The sequence below is a fragment of the Nerophis ophidion genome, linkage group LG09 (assembly GCF_033978795.1).
Source record: "Nerophis ophidion isolate RoL-2023_Sa linkage group LG09, RoL_Noph_v1.0, whole genome shotgun sequence".
NCBI classification, from domain to species: Eukaryota; Metazoa; Chordata; class Actinopteri; order Syngnathiformes; family Syngnathidae; genus Nerophis; species Nerophis ophidion.
In genome coordinates this window covers 50,456,082-50,467,954 of record NC_084619.1, presented here as the reverse complement: position 1 = coordinate 50,467,954, position 11,873 = coordinate 50,456,082, and the positions used below count along the sequence as shown (strand labels likewise).

At 39.0% G+C, this 11,873-nt stretch overlaps 1 protein-coding gene across 1 annotated transcript in view; it reads right to left on the bottom strand.

The window, feature by feature from the left end:
- The window catches only part of LOC133559425 (AT-rich interactive domain-containing protein 5B-like), a 305,977-nt gene that overhangs the window by 231,417 nt on the left and 62,687 nt on the right, over positions 1-11,873 (bottom strand). The gene's annotated exons all lie outside the window — the stretch shown is intronic.

Genomic DNA, 11,873 nt, shown 5'->3' with positions numbered 1-11,873 from the left:
TATGGTGGAAAATAAGTATTTGGTCAACCATTCAAACCTCTCACTGATGGAATGAGGTTTTGGCTCGAAATTTCACGATACATGGCCCCATTCATTCTTTCCTTAACACGGATCAATCGTCCTGTCCCCTTAGCAGAAAAACAGCCCCAAAGCATGATGTTTCCACCCCCATGCTTCACAGTAGGTTTGGTGTTCTTGGAATGCAACTCAGTATTCTTCTTCCTCCAAACACGACGAGTTGAGTTTTTACCAAAAAGTTCTATTTTGGTTTCATCTGACCACATGACATTCTCCCAATCCTCTACTGTATCATCCATGTATCCATTTTGGTATAAACTCAATTCGTCGCGTTTGGAGGAAGAATACTGAGTTGCATCCCAAGAACACCATACCTACTGTGAAGCAGACGGCACTGTATCAAAAACCGACATCAATCTCTAAAGAATATCACCACATGGGCTGAGGAAAACTTCAGAAAACCACTGTCACTAAATACAGTTTGTCGATACATCTGTAAGTGCAAGTTAAATCTCTAATATGCAAAGCGAAAGCCATTCATCAACAACATCCAGAAACGCAGCCGGCTTCTCTGGGCCTGAGATCATCTAATATGGACTGATGCAAAGTGGAAAAGTGTTCTGTGGTCTGACGAGTCCACATTTCTAATTGTTTTTGGAACTATTCAACATCGTGTCATCCGGACCAAAGGGAAGCGAACCATCCAGACTGTTATCGACGCAAAGTTCCAAAAGCCAGCATTTGTGATGGTATGGGGCTGCATTAGTGCCCAAGGCATGGGTAACTTACACATCTGTGAAGGCCCCATTAATGCTAAAAGGTACGTACAAGTTTTGGAACAACATATGCTGCCATCTAAGCGCCGTCTTTTTCATGGAGCTCCCCTGCTTATTTCAGCAAGACAATGCCAAGCCACATTCAGCACGTGTTTCAACAGCGTGGCTTCGTAAAAAAAGAGTCCGGGTACTTTCCTGGCCCGCCTGCAGCTCATCGAAAATGTGTGGCGCATTATGAGGCGTAAAATACGACAGCGCAGACCCCGGACTGTTGAACGACTGAAGCTCTACATAAAACCAGAATGGGAAAGAGTTCCACTTTCAAAGCTTCAACAATTAGTTTCCTCAGTTCCCAAACGTTTATTGAGTGTTGTTAAAAGAAAAGGTGATGTAACACAGTAGTGAACAGGCCCTTTCCAAACTACTTTAGCACGTGTTGACGCCATGAAATTTTAAGTTAATTATTATTTGCAAAAAAATGTAAGTTTATTAGTTCAAACATCAAATATCTTGTTTTTGTAGTGCATTCAATTGAATATGGGTTGAAAATTATTTGCAAATCATTGTATTCCGTTTATATTTACATCTAACACAATTCCCCAACTCATATGGAAACGGGGTTTGTATGTAGAGTACAATTAGGACACATGCAAGCTATAAAAATTATGGGTTGTCTTTGTAGTTTACTGTACTGTATTTCTGCACACACACATGTGTACTATTTTCTGACGACTCTCTGCTTCTAAGCGAGATGGATAAACCTGGCCCGCATGATGATGATGAGGAGGAGGCCAAGAGTGGCACCACGGACCATCATCACCAACATCATTTCCAGGCCCAAACTGTGACCTCGTAGAATCGTCCGCTTCATCTCCACACACAATACGCTTACCAGCCCCCTCCACCACTGCCTTGTATTTCAAAGAAAACATATTGAGGTATTTTGTGAGCCAGAGATATTTTCCCTTTTTTTTTTTCTGCCTGTTTTTTGCAGCGCTCGCTTTCTCGCAGCGCCACTGACTGACTGTCTCAGCAGATACAACTCTCCAACACTCCGCCGCCTCATCGTATACGAGCAGAAACCAATTTCGCCAGGCAGCAATAAAAAAAAAGAGATAGGAAAAAAAAAGAAAGAAAAAAGAATCAGGCCAGGTCTCTGGGGAGAGATAAAGGGCCAGAATGTAAACTTGCATAGTAAGCCATCCCGGGTGGATTGCAGTGTAAAAGGAAACCTTAATGTACACGATCCACTCAAACAATCAATGATGATTAAAACAATAGCGTTGAGAGAACGTAAACACCACAGCGTTTACCAATCAGCATTTATTTGGACAAACATTCTACTATTGATTTTATTTTTTGTACAAGCCTTATTCGTTTAGCTTGGGTTGACATTTAGCTTGTTCCAAAGCTACTGGCTAACAGTAACCAGGTTAGCTTTGCATTTATTCTGCAATCAACATACCGGCCCGTGATGAGCGACCTGCCTTCATAAGCCAGGGCAAGTTGAGATCCAGTGCCAGAACGTAGCTTCTCTTACACGTACAGTAAGCCAATACGTCTCCAGCTTTCTCGCATGTGCTTATCTTCTCTCTGTGTTCTCTCCCTGTTGTACTCATTGTGTCTCGTGTTGTGTCGTTCTCCAGCTTCCCGTCGCCCTTCCTTGTTGACGTCGAGCTATGTGTCTCGTCTCCCTCGATCCCCTCTGGACTTTCTCTTGCCTCTCTCGATTTTGACTTCACACCTGCTCACTGACCACGGCCCCTCGCTCCAGACCTTGAACCCCCACCCGTCATTCAAATTCCGAGACTGCTTTTGGCTTTAAAACTAACGATAAAGGTGAAGTTAAAACGCTGAAACGCTCTCAGGAAGAGGTGCTTCAAGACATTTAACGCCATGGGTGGATCAACCCCTAACATCCACTGTAATGATATCAAGTACAGGATCAAGTCGATAGTACTATGATTACGCTGATATCTTTTAGCATCACAACATCTTCTTTCGTTTTTTTTTTATGTATATTATGTTTATAAACATAATATACATTATTAGGTTTTCCTGCTTAGGCTGTTGCCCCCGCGACCCGACCTCGGATAAGCGAAAGGAGATGGATGGATATGTTTATAAACTCAGAAAATATGAGGACGTTGAATATGACCAATGTATGATCCTGTAACGAAATTTGTGGTATTATCCAACACTAATGTAAAGTATCAAACAACAGAAGAATAAGTGATTATCACATTTTAACAGAAGTGTAGATAGAACATATTAAAAGAGAAAGTAAGCAGATATTAACAGTAAATGAACAAGTATATTAATTAATTTTCTACCACTTGTCCTTAATAGTGTTGACAAAATAATAGAATTATAAACGACATAATATGTTACTGCATACGTCAGCAGACTAAATTAGGAACCTTTGTTTGTTTACTTACTACTAAAAAACAAGTTGTCTTGTATGTACACTATTTTATTTAAGGACGTAACTGCAATAAGAAACACATGTTTAATGTACCCTAAGATTTTTTTGTTAAAATAAAGCCAATAATGCAATTTTTCTGTGGTCCCCTTTATTTAGAAAAATACCGATAAGTATCGAAATAGTTTTAGTACCGGCACCAAAATATTGATATGTATACATATATATATATATTTATAGACACACACATATATATATATATATATATATATATATATATATATATATATATATATATATATATATATATATATATATATATAGTCTTAATTGTATCACTGTATCCATCCATCATTCCATTTTCTACCGCTTGTCCCTTTTGGGGCCGCAGGGGTGCTGGAGCCTATCTCAGTTGCATTCAGGCGGAAGGCCGCGTACACCCTGGACAAGTCGCCACCTTATCATAGGACTGTATCCATTACATCTACTTGTATGTACAATCTACAAAGTATTTGAATACCGTATTTCCTTGAATATATATATATATATATATATATATGTATATATATATATATATCTATATATATATATATATATATATACACATATACGTACATACATACATACATACATACATATATATATACATACATATATATATATGTATATACATACATATATATATATGTATGTATATATATATATACATATTTATATATACATACATATATATATGTATGTATATATATATATATATATATATATATATATATATATATATATATATATACATATATATATATATACATATACATTAGGGCTGGGCAACGATTAAAAATTTTAATCAAAGTTAATCACACTATTTCTCCGATTAATCGCGATTAACTGCATTGTATACGCAAACCCCAATAATGAATTCAAAAGTAGTGTGTAATGCACCTTTATTGGAATATTCTCCCACATGAACAAAAGCGCCAAAACATTTGTTGTGCAAACACAATTTAAATCAGTCCTTGTTAAACAGTAGCAGTTAAATTGAATATTTTTTGAAAATCAACTCAAAAAATGTAAATGCAAACATTTAAGCTTATTGCCACTGCCAGGGTATTTAAGTTATCCTGTTTGTTATGGAACATAAATATAATCTACAAACAAATCTCTGAGCCACAATCATAACATCTGAACAGGCAATTTCTGAGGTAACAGCAGAAAAACATTTTTTATCAGGGATCTTATGTTTAAAAAACCTATATTCTAGGTAGTGGGCTGTTTTAGGGAATTTTTGATCAAATTATCCGTAGTAGCAATATTAATAATGTTGTGTTTATTATGCGTAGTGCACTTAAAATAATTATGACCATATCTAGGAATTGATATGATGGGAATTTTCCGATTGTTTGCTTGGTGCTTTGATAAACTGAACGCATATACATGGTACTATTTGTGATGTTATGAGCCAGGGAAAAAAAGAACTACCCTACCCAGCATGCAACAGGAGTGACGAGCATGCGCAGTAGCCTGGTATAGGTTGTGTCGCCATGACGGCCTCTTGTATGTTGTGATATGCACGCTCTGAAAGTAAACGTTAAGAACTCAGCCAACACTCCTTGTCTGCATTATTCATAAATAGACAGACAACACAAATACTCCGCTGCTTCACAGGCCGCTGGATTCCCATGCTAGCTAGCCGGTCTAGCAAGCACGCGTCATTCAGTCCAAAACGGCCCGATCTATCCACATCCAGAATTGTCTGGCGGTCGTAAGTGATCCCGGAGTGACCACGCTGTAAGCCAGCCATGAAATTTGCAGAATTGTCCGGTATTTTTGCCAAATGTTCCATCTTTACCAAGAGCCCCTCGACGCTGAAGTACATCCGGGAGATGCCATCTTGTTAAGAAAAGGCGTTAACAAAATAAAAGCATGTAAACAACATACGCAAATGTGCGATAAAATAATTGTCGGCGTTAATAGATTGATGAGTTAACGCGTAATTAACGCATTAATTTGCCCACCCCTAATATATATATATATATATATATATATATATATATATATATATATATACATATATATATATATATATATATATATATATATATATATATATATATATATATATAGATGTATATACATACATATACCATACAACCACAGTTTCTCCATGCAACCTGAAGAAATGTTTCTGAATTGTAAACTGTTTTTGAAAAATGTTCATTATAATTATTATCACATTGCGAGAATCGGCTTAACTTGAGAATTTGGCAGCCATTAAAAGATTGCAAAACGCTCCTTTAAAATCTGTTCTCATGGTATCTAACATGCGAGCCCCGTTAGATTTCTAGGGTTTAAAAAAAAGTCCAATCTTGATTTGGCAACATGGTTTGTCATAATAAAGAACATTTATTCCACTTTGGCAAGTTGTCCACACAAACGGGCTCCACTGTATTTCCAAGGCTGCATTTTAGAGTTACGACTCCAATCACTTTTAAAAGTCACAGCTGTTGATGCAGCAGCACAGCAGCAAAGGTCACTTGTTTCTCAAATTAATCACTTTAAAGCCTTTTTTTTGTGTATGTGTGTGTGTGTGTGTGTGTGTGTGTGTGATTGCTGCCGCTGGTATTCACGTTTTACTAAGAAAGTCGACGCATTATTGAACCAAACCACCACTTATGCCCCCATGTAACAGATGTTACGGCATATTTTTTCTCAATAAAATATGTTGCCTGTGAGACAAAAATACATAACAAGCCGCTTAACTCACGTTGGCAGCCTGCCAGGAAAAGTTATGCAGTCCAAAGCAACAAAAAAAAAAAAAAAAAAAAAAAGGGGTGGGGGGCAGTTTCCCTCAACAACAATGGCACACATTATTGCTTTTTAGCCGTGAATAGTTTTTCGGGCGAGCTGCAGTTATATTGCTGCAGTATCCTGTTGCGGGTGGGGAGGGGGACAATCCCATTCCTCTCTCAGAGATCCAAATGAGAATAACAAACAGCGAATACATCATTCCAGCAATAATACACTGAGCCGCCTCAATCCAGTAAAGCGCATGCGACGACTGTATGTCATCAAAACGTCAGTTGGGTCAGAACACACACATTCTAATCAGATATTTAACACTGCTGGATGCTACCTGAGGTCTTTTTTTTATTTACTTGTACATATGTGCGAATGCATGAATATTTCATCGTGGCATAATTAATATTTCTATGCAAAAATGACCAAGTTCCTCGCTTGTCTTTTTTATTTATTTAGTTGTACATATGTGCGAATGCATGAATATTTAATCGTGGCATATTTAATATTTCTATGCAAAAATGACCAAGTTCCTCGCTGACGTAAGCCCAAAAACAAAAAAAAAGGAAATATATGGCCGCATGTCACCTCGGTTATGAGTGTGCAGCGTTTTCTGCGTCCTTTCGCGTGTGTGTGTGTGTGTGTGTGTGTGTGTGTGTGTGTGTGTGTGTGTGTGTGTGTGTGTGTGTGTGTGTGTGTGTGTGTGTCACTGTAAACCCCCCCCTCCCCAGGCTTGAGTCTCTTCTGCTGAGTGGGCAGATTCTACAATCCCAACGGACTGCCGAGTGCATTCTAGAGCGAGCCCGATTGGAGTCGTTATCGTTAGTAATGCATGCACGCCCAACCTCCGCTTATTACGACCGGCAAATCTCCACAATATGCAAGAAAGAAAAAAACATGTATTTGTAGCGCGGTATCATTTCAAAAGCGGTTTTGCGAAACAAAAAAGCCAAAAATCCCACGCACACTGCACACAATCTGACTGTATTGATCTGTGCAATAACAACAAAGCATCCAGTATTGATCCGCCTGTTCTTTTTGCATTAGAGATGCGAGCCGTGTCGGGTAATCAAGGGCATCGCACACACGCACACACACACACACACACACACACACACACACACACACACACACACACACACACACACACACAGGCACACACACACACACATGCACACACACTCCCGTTTTGTTCTCCTTGTAAGATCCGATAGAGAAGCCAATACAAAGGCTTGTTTTTCAATGCCTTTTTGAAAATAAAGTGCATTATTATGACAATCAATGTGGATTTGAAATGAGTGGACCTGTGATGGTATTTTTAGCCGATTAGCTGAGCTTCGGAGAGCAATTAATAATCCGCATTAGGCGCTACATCGCAGCCGTGACAGAGCAGGACGTTATATTCTTTCCTGTTATTAAATGACTGTACTGGGATTGTTTTCCTAACAGGACCGCTTTAACTCGCTTTGTTGCATACTTGTGAGAACGGTAGCATGCGGACATTTTACGTTAGCTTTTTTTTGTGCTAATTTTGTATGGATAAACTGAAAAATCCTGGTTTGTTATACTCTGTTTCAGGTCAGCGTCAACTCTACAACTTAAGAGTCATGTAACTTGGCTATGTGACAATTGCTAACTATTATAGTCACGTTAACTTTTTGAGCTAGTTTTGTTACCGTTTACCCCAGAGTCATATCACTTGGTATTAGTGCGTGAATGTTGTCTGTCTATCTGTGTTGGCCCTGCGATGAGGTGGCGACTTGTCCAGGGTGTACTCCGCCTTCCACCTGATTGTAGCTGAGATAGGCACCAGCGCCCCCTGCGACCCCAAAGAGAATAGAAAATGGATGGATAGGGCTGGGCGATATGGCTTTTTTAGGCCATGTCACGATACACGATACATATCTCGATATTTTGCCTTAGCCTTGAATGAACACTTGATACATATAATCACAGCAGTATGATGATTCTATGTGTCTACATTAAAACATTGTTGCTTATACTGCATTAATATATGCTACTTTTAAACTTTCATGCAGAGAGGGAAATCACAACTACCGTATTTTTCAGACTATAAGTCGCAGTTTTTTTATAGTTTGGCCGGGGGTGAGACTTGGCCAAACTATTAAAAAAATAAATAAATAAATAAAACAATAAAAACATTGTTTTTTTGTTTTGCCTAGTCTCTGCCCCGGCCAACCTATAAAAAAAAATGCGACTTATAGTCCGAAAAATACGGTAAGTCAATTTACCAAAACTGTATTTATTAAACAGTTATCAAGCAGTGGCACAAACATTCATGTCATTTCAAAACGGAAAGTGCAATTGATAAATTGAAATTAAATGAACCAAAATATGACTGATTTTCATCTGTGTGAAAATATTGGAAACAGTGTGTTGTCAAGCTTATGAGATGCGATGTAAGGGTAAGCCACTGTGACCCTATTGTTCATTTGTATTTTATTTTTTTATTTTTTATAAATGTCTAATAAAATGTCAATGAGGGATTTTTAATCATTGCTATGTTGAAATTGTTACTGGTATTGATACTGTTGTTGATAATATTCTATTTTGTTTCACTATTTTTGGATTGTTCTGTGTCCTCTCAATAGCTCTGTTTATTGTTGCTGTTCTGAGTGTTGCTGGGTCGGGTTTGGTTCTGGAATTGGATTGCATTGTTATGGTATTGCCGTGTATTGTTTTGTTGGATTGAATAAAAAAAACAAAAAATGATCAAAGTGCAAGATTGTCAAGAGAAATTTTAAAACAAGCTATGAGTGCACTTTTGTGCATGATGTCACTAAGATGATATATCAAAACAACACTAAATCAAAGGCCTACTGAAACCCACTACTACCGACCACACAGTCTGATAGTTAATATATCAATGATGAAATATTAACATTACAACACATGCCAATACGGCCGGTTTAGTTTACTAAATTACAATCTTAAATTTCCCGCGGAGTTTCTTGTTGAAAACGTCGCGGAATGATGACGCTTGCGCGTGACGTCCCGGGTTGCAGGGGACATATTAGCGCAGCACCATTTGCGGCTAAAAGTCGTCTCTTTTCATCGCGCAATTAAACAGTATTCTGGGCATCTGTGTTGCTGAATATTTTGCAATTTGTTCAAGTAATATTGGAGAAGTCAAAGTAGAAAGATGGGGTTGGGAAGCTTCGGCCTTTAGCCACACAAACACACGGTGATTCCTTGATTAAAATTCCCGGAGGTGAAGCTTTACTATGGATCAGAGCGGTCAAGCGAACATGGTTCCCGACCACTTGTCAACCGGCAGGTTTCGGTGAGAAAATTGTGTTAAAAAGTCGGCTGTTACCGGAGATCAGCTGAGCTTGCGCCGTCCATGCAGCTGCCGTCGACTTCCCTCAGACACTGGCGTCAACACACCCGTGGACACAACCCTCCGACTATCAGGTACTATTTAATCTCACTAAAACACTAGCCACACAATAGAAAGATAAGGGATTTCCCAGAATTATCCTAGTGAATGTGTCTAAAAACATCTGAATCCGTCCCAATGCAATCGCCCTTTTTTTTTTTTTTCTAGTCCTTAGCTATCAATATCTTTAAACACAAATCTTTCATCCTCGCTCAAATTAATGGGGAAATTGTCGTTTTCTCGGTCCGAATAGCTTTTGCCACTGGAGGCTGCCATTATAAAAAATATGAGGATGTGAGGAGCCCTCACACGTGTGACGTCATCGTCTGCGACTTCCAGTACGGGCAAGGCTTTTTTATCAGCACCAAAAGTTGCGAACTTTATTGTCGATGTTCTCTACTAAATCCTTTCAGCAAAAATATGGCAATATCGCGAAATGATCAAGTATGACACATAGAAAGGACCTGCTATCCCCGTTTAAATAAGACAATCTCATTTCAGTAGGCTTTTAAAGTGCACTTTTTGTGTAGAATGCCACTACACTAGTTTAAAACAAATAAAGTTAACTTTTGTGCACGATGTCACACAAGATATGTCAATAACTGTCAAATAAAAATGAGCTGCATAATAGAAAATCTAATAGTGTATGTCCTTTGCTATGTGGTAGGTTCCTGCGGACGTTATCTCCTTCTGTTGTTGACTGTTTTTTTCATACGGTGTTGATCTGGAAATGGTTGCCTCAGCATTTTGACGGTGTAGGTGTGTGGCACCGAACGGTGATGTCGACATGCGTAGTAAGCACTCTTCATTCTCTAGCAGGTGACTTTTCAAATGATGCTACATATTAGCAGTAATGCTACTTTTTGTAGCAACGCTTTTGCCCCACACTTGACAAATTACGGTTGTCTGTTCGACATATTCCCGCTTGAAGCCAAACCACCGCCAGACGATGGAACCCCTGCTGTTTTTCTTGGGAATTCTTTCTTTCTTCATTTGTTAACATATTCGCACCTTCTTTCTCTCGTATTACCACTCGCACCAGAGCTAACGTTACCCATGCCGCTACCTCTCTGCTCCGCGAGGGCGTATACGTATATGACATATGTAAGAAGGTGCGCTTGTTTTACGTCTCTGTGAGAAGGAGAGACAACAAAGAGTGGGAAGAGCATGTAGTGTAATGCCCACAGCTAAAAGCATACTAGAATATCACAATATAGTAATTTTCTTTATCGCACAGAGACAAACCTGCAAAATATCAAATTTATCGATATATCGCCCAGTCCTACCTGGTATGTGACACTTTTTAACTTTTAGCATGCAAATGACAACATGCTAGCCAGCTAACTTAAACATGCAAAATTTTTCATCTACTTATACACCTGTTTCTCTATTTTTGAAGCCATACACCTTACAGCCATGTTAATTGACGCGTGAGACATGCTATCTGTTACAATGCCAACGTTAGCACGTTTGCTAAGTGTTAGCATTCTGATGTGCGCATGCTAGCGTTTTAGTTTAACCTTTTAGCGGCCAAATAAGGTAAATGTTATTATTGTCCTGTTTACTAGTTGACTCATTCACCAGAGTTGCACATCGCACAGCTATTCATTTGAAATAATACATATACTACATTTGAAGACAAATCCTTTTGTTTGCACGTCAAATGGAGTGACTTTTAATGCGGCAGATGAAACACCAACCAGTGTTAATTTTGTTGACGAAAAATTTTCGTCATAGTTACCGTCAACGACCTTTTTTTTCTGACTAAAACGAGACAACAACTAAATAAAAAATAATTTACGTGGACTAATACGATAACGAGGTGTATTGACATATTCGTCAACGAATAAAAACGAGACGAAAATGTCTGCCAGAGACGAGATCCAATCGGAACTCATTTCGTTAGGAAGAGGCGGGAGGAGTTGGGAAGAGAACCAATCAGAGCGACGTGGTAAGGAAGTTACGTAAACGTAGTTTGCGTTTGAGACTGATGCGCTGCAGAAGACAACATGTCAACGCCAGGGAGGAAGAGGAGAGAGGACATATGGGGAAATTTTATATTTGATGTCAAAGATAACAAGACGCAGTGTAAGAAATACAGCGCGAGGATTACGGGGAAAAACACAACAAACTTGAAGCGACATTTACAGTCGAATCACACCGAAATCCACACACAGGTAAGCATTTTCCACAACATACAACTCACTCGACGTTATCCCGTTTATTACGCGGCTTACTCGTGAAATACTACATTTGAGACATGATTTTCATCAAGGCTTCACGGTGGCAGAAGGGTTAGTGCGTCTGCCTCACAGTACGAAGTTCCTGCAGTCCTGGGTTCAAATCCAGGCTAGGGATCTTTCTGTGTGGAGTTTGCATGTTCTCCCCGTGAATGCGTGGGTTCCCTCCGGGTACTCCGGCTTCCTCCCACTTCCAAAGACATGCACCTGGGAATAGGTTGATT